This window comes from Etheostoma spectabile, chromosome 18 (assembly GCF_008692095.1).
Source record: "Etheostoma spectabile isolate EspeVRDwgs_2016 chromosome 18, UIUC_Espe_1.0, whole genome shotgun sequence".
Classification (NCBI taxonomy): domain Eukaryota; kingdom Metazoa; phylum Chordata; class Actinopteri; order Perciformes; family Percidae; genus Etheostoma; species Etheostoma spectabile.
In genome coordinates this window covers 17,555,305-17,563,881 of record NC_045750.1, presented here as the reverse complement: position 1 = coordinate 17,563,881, position 8,577 = coordinate 17,555,305, and the positions used below count along the sequence as shown (strand labels likewise).

The following is an 8,577-nucleotide window of genomic DNA, read 5'->3' as shown; positions in this document are numbered from 1 at the left end:
GAGGACAGCATCCAACAGCGTGTCCTCCTCAGTTTTTGATACTTAATTGTTATGAAAGTAAGTATTTTTTGTTTTTTCTCCTATCCCGGAATGTTGTGTGGACTAGCCAGACCCTCCTCCTCAGCGCTATTGTGTGCGTGACTTAAGTGCGGCTAGAGTCCGAGTCTCAAACTCGAGTCCAGATCTCTGCCTCCAGGACAATATCTTGTCTTCCAGTGCTACATCCTAGGATGCATAAGAGGGTAACAATACTGAATACTGAATCAGTATCAGCAAAAGATACACACCTTTAATTCCTCCCTGGTTGACTCCAGAGATCGAGGCCGTTACAACCATTCGCTCATGTGTTGTCCGGCCCCTTAGGCCGTGGCCTGATGTATGTCATGTACAGAAGCAAACAATTGGTCCTTTGCTGCCACCAAAGTGCTGCTCTGCTCCAACATGTTTACCTGCTCTTGGCTTTATCTCTTGACAACCTTCACCTTAACTCAAGCCCGAGCTTACACCCGCCCAGGATCAAACGGCCCTGTCATATATTAACCTGCATATGCTTTTTTTTTTTTTAAACTTAAGTTGCCCACGCAGGCCAGACGTTAGAGCTCCTGACTCCAGTCTTTTAAAGTCTTTAGGATATACACAAACAGACATATTACACAATTAATTACATGACCATCCTTTAGTAATAGACATACTGTACATGAAAATCTACTCTGAAAACAGGGTGGGATTCTGCTGGGGAAGTGATGCTACTTTAGGTTCAATCTCAATTTCGAAAAACTTGAAATGAAAACTCAAAACCAGACTATGTAGCTTTTGAAATATGAAATAAAACATTCCTCCTTCGTCCTTAGGCATTGGAAAACAAAAAACAACATCCCATTTAATGAATGGCTGGGGGAGATGACCAAGGTTGCTAATTATGAACAGCTGATTTCTAAAATGAAAAATAGACAGGAAGTATTTTTGAAAGTATGGGGCCCTTACATTGACACAGTTCTGAACGAATAATCCGTGAAAGACTGAAGCTACCACTTTGTGTTTAAGAGTATGGTTCTGCCTGATCTGAATGATATGTCATGTTTTTGTGGTGTCTGATGTAGAAAAGATATGGATTGTGATGGGAGGATGCTGAAAGACTGAAAGAGATGGGCGTTGCTGCCAGGTGGACATCCGAACTGCTGATGCTTAACCTATATATGTGTGTGTATATATATGTATTTGTTGAAATGTACCTTCTTTTTTTTTTTTTCTTTTTTTTTTTTTTTTTTTTTTTTGGTGTAAAAGTTGTTGCTGTAACCTGTTGGAAAGGCAATAAAAAGAAAGTTACAAAAAAAAAAAAAAAAAAAAAAAAAAAAAAAAAAAAACATTCCTCCTTCTACAAAAAAAAGCTACAACAATAAAACAATAAAAGGTTTTGCATACTAAATGTTATATTTGATATAATAAAACTTGTAGACTTTGTGTGCCTCCTGTCCCAGAAATGCTTGTTACTAACCTAGTTCTGGGGAGTTTTCTGCCCGGAGTCCTTATGTTTTCTTTTCGCCCAGCATATTTCCTTGGATTAGGATGGCAACAAGATCTTGGTTGCAGCCGTGGTCCTGCTGCCCCCCCCCCCGGTTACACCCTGCTACGCTCTGCGATGCCTTGCAGTGTCCTGCTGCGTCCTGCTGAACCCTGCTGCATCCCGCTACGTCCACCTATGCTCTGCTATGACGGGCTACACCCTGTAACGCCCTGCAATGCCCTGCTACATGAACTACTACCATTTGTAGTCACTGTTCCATTTTCTTTGTTGTGATTGTTATTGCCACTGTGCATCACACCCCCAACCGCTGCCAGAGGTTTCTCCCTAAAAGACGTTTTTCCTCGCCACTGTCACACTAATGGCTTGCTCTTGGGGGAATAACTAGAATTTTTGGGGCTTTGTAAATTACAGAGTGTGGTCTAGACCTACTAACTTTCTAATGATTTGATACTATAAATAAAATTGAATTGAAATTGAATTGAATATTGTTGTGTAACTGTCATTACTGAGTCTGTTCACTGACTTTATGATTACTCCTATTGTCCTATTGTTACACAACATGTTGACGTGTAGGTAAAGGGACTACCTGGACCTGTTAGAGGAACTTATAAAGGTTTTGTAAAGAGTATGTGCTGCTGCATGACAAATACCTAGCAAAGGATTGCAGCAACAGTATACAGTGGTAGGGTCTGATTACTGAACAGCTCCATATAAAGAGGCAGAAATCAGGGAGAAGTGAGAAAATAGAAAAAATAGAAAGGAAGGCCTCCCACACAGATCATGTGATCTAGCTTCAATGGTTTCTGCCTCACAGCTACAAGTCAGGCTGGGGACAAAGACTGTATGGGGCTGTTGCATTGTCACAAAATGTGATTTATAATCCTTGGTGACAGTGAAAGAGTGCAGCACCAGCAGCACCACCATGGGGGAATCTCCAATCGAGTGGCCTATTGAGGCTGGATCGAAAAGGTAATCAATCCCTATAAACCTCCACGATAAAATGCCCAACTTTACAGCAAAATTAAACATGTTTACAGTCTGGTACTAAAAATAATTTCTATAGCTACTTTCCCCCTCATGACTTCAACTGTACAGGGGTGAATTTAATCATAACTCACTCGTTTATATTACATTCAGGGTTCAAGTTTTGCATAATTAAGGTCGTGCTGCTTCGAGTGACAAGTGGCTGCTGACCCAGGAAGTTGCCATCTTGGCAGTGCCTGAAGTCGCCTAACTGCCAGCTAATGCAAAAATGGGAAGCCACCAAGAGCCACCCACTTTGAGCTTCATTTTTGCTCTTCAGAAACCTATGGGTGACATAACGGAGACCACATCGATATGTTACACTGTCTATGGGAAACATATTCTCTCTTGTTGAAAGGTATAGTAAGTGATGTTTAGGGCTGCGTATCGTTCAAAAATGTTCGGTACCATTACCGTGACTTTGATACAGGTTCCTAAATTTTTTCCAATAACCATTTTCATAAAACATTTTACTCTCAGTTGTGTTGAGTTTCTCCTGCCTTCCTCTACAATGTGTAGTGTTGGACAGCCACAAACATTAGCAGATGTTGGTGGAAGCATGCTGAATGCTTAGTGGCTCACTGACGCTGATGAGATTTAATCCCTAGGTCAGAGGTGTCAAACCCAACTTCAATAAGGGCCACACTGGACAATAAGAATCACATCAAGGGCCAAACGTTGTCTTCGCACTTACAGTTTGGTTGCAACAAAGTCGCAAATAAAGTCCTAAAGAAGTAAGGGAAAAGTTCCTCAGCCGTCATAGGAAGAAAGCCCCCAAAATCGTCAGAAAAACGGACAAAAACTTTGGCAAAAGTGAAAACAATGCCGGCCAGCGGTTAGTTTAGATAATACATTCTTCATTTGGCAATGTTGTTATAGCAGCAGTTTTTCCACAGTAAAAAACAACTAAGAGCAGGCAAACAACAGATAATGAAACAGATATCTTTTGTTATGGTTAGGCGTCATATCCAAACTACTCTCGGCAAACGTAGTAGTGTTGATATAGCCTCATAAATAATTAGCAGCTGGTAGGTAAATCTCCTCGTCAGGGAATCGAATCACACAATCAGTCTTCCACGCAACAGACAGAGATACTGTCCACTATACTAACGATGACTGCCACCACTAGGATTAGAAAATGATTAGGGTTAGGTTTGGGTTAAAACACAACTCCCGGGTTAAGGTTAGTGTAAGGTGCCATGAAGTCAACAGTCGCAGACGTTGGGGGCTTAAAACCCCATTGAGCGTTCTCTGATCTGGGGGGCGGAGCTTCTGAAGGGGGCGTGTATTTGTTTGGCAATAGAATTAAAATATCTACAATCTTTGCGCACCTTTAATATGTAGAAGAGTTCACATCCAGTTTGCGTTGCACAAGCCTACCTAGGTCAGGGTCACAGTTCTTAAACTACAAATACATCTAATGTTGGCCGAGGCTGGTCAAACTCTGTTGCAGTGTGTGTGTGTAAGTGATTGTGAAACACACACCAGGGCTACCTCACACTCAGCACGACAGGCCCTCACAGACAGACAGTAATACTAAAACAATATTTTCAACGAGACCTTACAGTCAGCGTGTCAGTTTCACATGCAGGGTCAAAACATCGGCTTCATGTGTCATATTTTCCTTTCACACCGGGTGAGAATAATATTCAGCCAAAATATGGCCGGATGACTTTTTGTTATTGACAGGAACGTCAGTCAACCACATGAGTTACAGGTTACAGCCCCTGTGTTGTCCTCGGGTCAAATTTGACCCGTTTCTTTTTATCTATTTTTTTTCATCAGAAATATGTTAGCTTTTCTTGACGAAGTGCCCCAAGATAAGATGTTTGATTTATGAAACTCATAAAACATCCTTCGCAAGCAAAATAAATGATTACTTCTAAAAAAATTATATAAATTGTTTTAAAACGGCATCTTGAGACATAAACCAGTCTGTGATCCACTCAACATCCTTTGATATTAACTATTAGTCTAAATAATTAATTATTTTTGCTTTTTTTAACTCAAAAATTAGATTCGATGTCATTTAAATTGGGTTTATTGACCATGAATTAAAAAGGGTTGAGAAAAGTGACAAAAAACATTTAGAAAAAGCGTCAAAAGCATTGGAAAAAAATTGGTCAAAATTCTCTAAATTCCAGCATCTCAAATGTGAATATGTTCTCGTTTCTTCTCTCCTCTCTGACAGAAAACTGAATATCTTTGAACTGTGGACAAAACAAGACATTTGAGGACGTGATCTTGGAAAACACTGATCAACATTTTTCACCATGTCTTGACATTTTATAGACGGAACAATGGATTAATCGAGAAAATAATTGACAGATTAATGGACAATAAAATCATTAGGTGCAGCCCTACTTTGGCTGCTCTAACATTGGCCGACAAGCAAGTGGCTTTTATGGCACGAGGCCCAGGAATAACCCCATCTGGCATCCCCACAGTAAGGGAACCAGAGCCTGGAACAGTGAAGGCCACTGACCTGACAGTTCAGGCCAGTCTATGGGCTGGACCTGCCCGCCCCAGCATTACGCACTGTGATTGGTTGATTGAGTGTCTCTCTTTGGCACTGGAAAAAGACAACAGCTGCCATGTGACAGCTGAGGACGTCAGTCAGCCATGATGAAAAAAAACAAAATAGAATCTAAACAGAATGTGTCCCACCTGGACAAGTTTTTCTTTTCCTGTCGCCTAGTGCTTGCTCTTGGTGGGAATTGTTGGGTTTCTGTAAATAACATCACAGAGTACGGTCTAGACCTTTTATGAAAAGCGCAGTGAGATAACTGTTCTTGTGATTTGGCGCTGTATAAATAAAATTGATTTGAATTGAACCTGGTCCTTTCAAATGTCTTCATGCCAAGACTATAGAAATGAAACACCATGGACATTTTGTCTCCTCAAACTATAAGCAAGCTTTTACTGTAACAATCACTGATGTGTTGATAATGTGATAGAACAGGTTTAGATGACAACATCTAAACCTGTTCTATCACATTATCACATCTTTGGTTTGAGCAATGTGACCACAGATGTCCTGCTGAGACAGAAACAGCATAGGTCAGCAATGTTCTTATTGTTTAAATCTCCTCGCGGTTAATCATAAAGAACCCTTCTGCAGCCTCAACCAGCTAAGAGCTAGTTAATGAATAACAGAGCGCTCTGTGGGACTGTTAAGTGATTTACCGCCTTAGGCCAGGGACAGACTGGATCCGTGACGTTTCCCCGAATACCGTATCTGAAGTCTCTTTCCCAAAATTCAGCCTTGGTGCAGAATTCCAGCCACTAGAACCAGTCCCACAATGAGCTTTCCTTTGTATGTGCCATGTCTTGGTCTGTAGCTTTTTTTGGGCGGGGGGGGGGGGGGGCGACCATAGACACATAGACATGCTGGGGAAACACACATTATTATTATTATTTTGTATTATTATTATTATTATTATTATTATTATCATTATATGTTAAAAAACCTCATAAAGTGACATTTTTATGCCATGGGACCTTTATTTAAATATGAGCTACTGGTGCGCCTGGGTAGCTCACCTGGTAGAGTGAGTGCCCATAGAGGTTTACTCCTTAAAGCAGCGGTTGTGGGTTCAACTCCGAACTGTGGCCCTTTGCTGCATGTCATTCCCCAACTACAATCATTAGTAGGGCTGTAACGATACGTAAAATCAAACCAAAATCGCAACACTCAGCTCTGTGTTGCGGTGGGACAACACACCCCTTCCAACTCCCAGAGTTATCCTTCTAGTCCAGATCCAGTGCTACCACATCTTTAAATTACGGGTAGTCCTTTTGATGCCTTATTCATGTTTTGTCTTGTAAATTTAGCTAACTGTACAGACGGCTAAAAGCAAAAGAGGGGAGCACCGGTAACGCTATCGGAGGTGTAGCTAACGGTACGAGTGGCCGCTGTTTGACTCGGGTGCCTGGGTCTGTTTCCCAACGGTGCAGTAAACGCGTTAGAGTCCTTAGCACCGGAGTTAAGTGCTGACCGGGCCGGCTGCTAGCTGGCTGGGGGCTGACTGTGGATGTGTCCCCGGGGCTGTTGTCAGCTCTCATCCCAACTGAAGCCTCCCAGTGCCAGGAGACTGAGGCGGAAGACAGGGGTGTGTTAGCTAGCTAAATTACCATCAGATTAATCGTCTATCTCTACAGTTACTGATGAAGTCGTGGGTAAGCCCAGAGTCGTTAACCGTGGTCAAAACAATCATACTAAAAATATTTTTTTTTTAAATGAGCATGTTTAACGGTGTGGTAATCTTACCCACTAAGAATGTCATTAGCATTAGCTACTTCAACCAGCACCTTTACAGTAGGTACCAAAGCACTTTTCCTCTTTGTTCCCCCTACAGGTTGGGAACGGAATTGTCAAGGGGGTAAGCCTCTCCTCTCTAAGCCTAGCTCCTATAGCGCCATTTTGATTCTTTTTGATGCACAGTAGAGGAATCCCTGTATAGTACAGGGTAAGCTCACAGGCAGTTTGGACTTATTAGCTGTTTAGGTTTAATTACTAATGTTAACTAGCATTTTAGTTTCTCTTGCACAGCTACCAGAAGACTTACAACTTTCAGACATGTTGCTCACGTCACATCTACATCGTCAAGCTAAGTTGGAGGCTGCGCAGTAACGCTCAGCCATCACCGGAAAAGAGCTTCCGATATCCTTCACTGGTCTCCATCCAGAACAAAGGGATCTGTTGGTCCATTTCTTTAACTGTCTATGGGAATTGTCCATTACTGTTAACATTACCATTATTCTCGTCTCATTCCAACAAGTTAATGAACCGCTGAAACAATTTTGGAAACATTATTTAAAGGTACAAAAGAATCTTTGGTGTTGGGTCGATCAATATTGAAATCAAATGAATAAATAAGTTCTCTGTATTACTGTGTTGCGAAGTAGGAAGTAATCAATGGCAAAATGATGCCATGTGGCAGAAGAAAAGAATCAAGGTTTGTATCGAATCGTGGGTCAAAAATCGTGATATGAACCAAATCGTGGGTTTGGTGTATCGTTACAGCCCTTATCATTAGATTTGAGAAAAATCGTTACATTGGTTTAGATGGATTTTACATTCATTCGGTTTAGGTGGTGCCCACAACGGCTTTGGTGCTGCACCTAAGTCTTATAATAATAGGGGAAAGCCCTGGTTTATAACAAGTGTTTTCATGTGAGCAGGTCCCAAAATTAACTTTTTTATCCACCAGCCAAATGGCTAGAGATTTCACCAGGCACTCATTAGATTAGCAATGTTTTTTTTAGCTGGTGAGTGAAGCAAAACAATCTACCAGCATTTGGTGCTTATTGTGATCCCTGTGTGGAGGTAGTTCCTCAGCATATATGCTGATTCAACAGCACGTGAGTTTGAGTATGAGGAAGCAGCGTGTTGCAACATGTTCCTTGGTATGTCCTTTGTTGGTACAACACAGGGTCAGACAGCTTTGACGCGTGTAGATGTTAAAGTCCCACAGAGGCACATAAAGGAGCGTTGGTTTCTACAGTGAGCACACAGTCTCCATAAAGAACAACATATAACAATAAATCACATCCATTCAAACTGCAAAGAAAGCAGACCTGAAATGTCCACAAAACTAACTCAACTATCAAAAAATGACAACATAACACAATTTTTATCATTATCAACTAAGATATTACATCCCACTGAATCACACACTGTTCCATGTCTGTTTTACCCGCCATTATAAGGTTTAGTTGCAGCACTCGAGCCGTTTTAGACAGTACCTAAGCCATATAAATGTAACTTAAATACTTTTCTCTGATCTAATGATTGTAGTTGGACTTCTTTAGCTTTAAGTTTCACCTGGAAGTTTTTTGAGTGTCATTTATTTATTATCTGCTCTAGCTTTTCAAACGTTTTAGACACAGATATGGGAATAACGGGCCAAAATAATGTGAAAAAAGACGCAAAACTAGCTAAAAAGGGACAAAAACCCACTACAAAGAGACGCCTAATGACCACAGAGAGCCAAAACAACCCCAAAGAAATCAAAAATGACCCAAAC

General features: G+C 41.1%; 1 protein-coding gene and 1 long non-coding RNA gene across 2 annotated transcripts in view; both read right to left on the bottom strand.

The window, feature by feature from the left end:
- Window positions 1-8,577, bottom strand: part of slc16a10 (solute carrier family 16 member 10) — a 52,776-nt gene that overhangs the window by 31,741 nt on the left and 12,458 nt on the right. The gene's annotated exons all lie outside the window — the stretch shown is intronic.
- LOC116705977 (uncharacterized) overlaps window positions 444-8,577 on the bottom strand; it is an 18,593-nt gene continuing 10,459 nt past the window's right edge. The window contains exons 3-4 of the long non-coding RNA XR_004336102.1: window positions 698-705; window positions 444-454 (exon numbers count right to left, since the gene is read on the bottom strand). This is a non-coding gene — a long non-coding RNA (uncharacterized LOC116705977). The remainder of the gene's footprint in view (window positions 455-697; window positions 706-8,577) is intronic.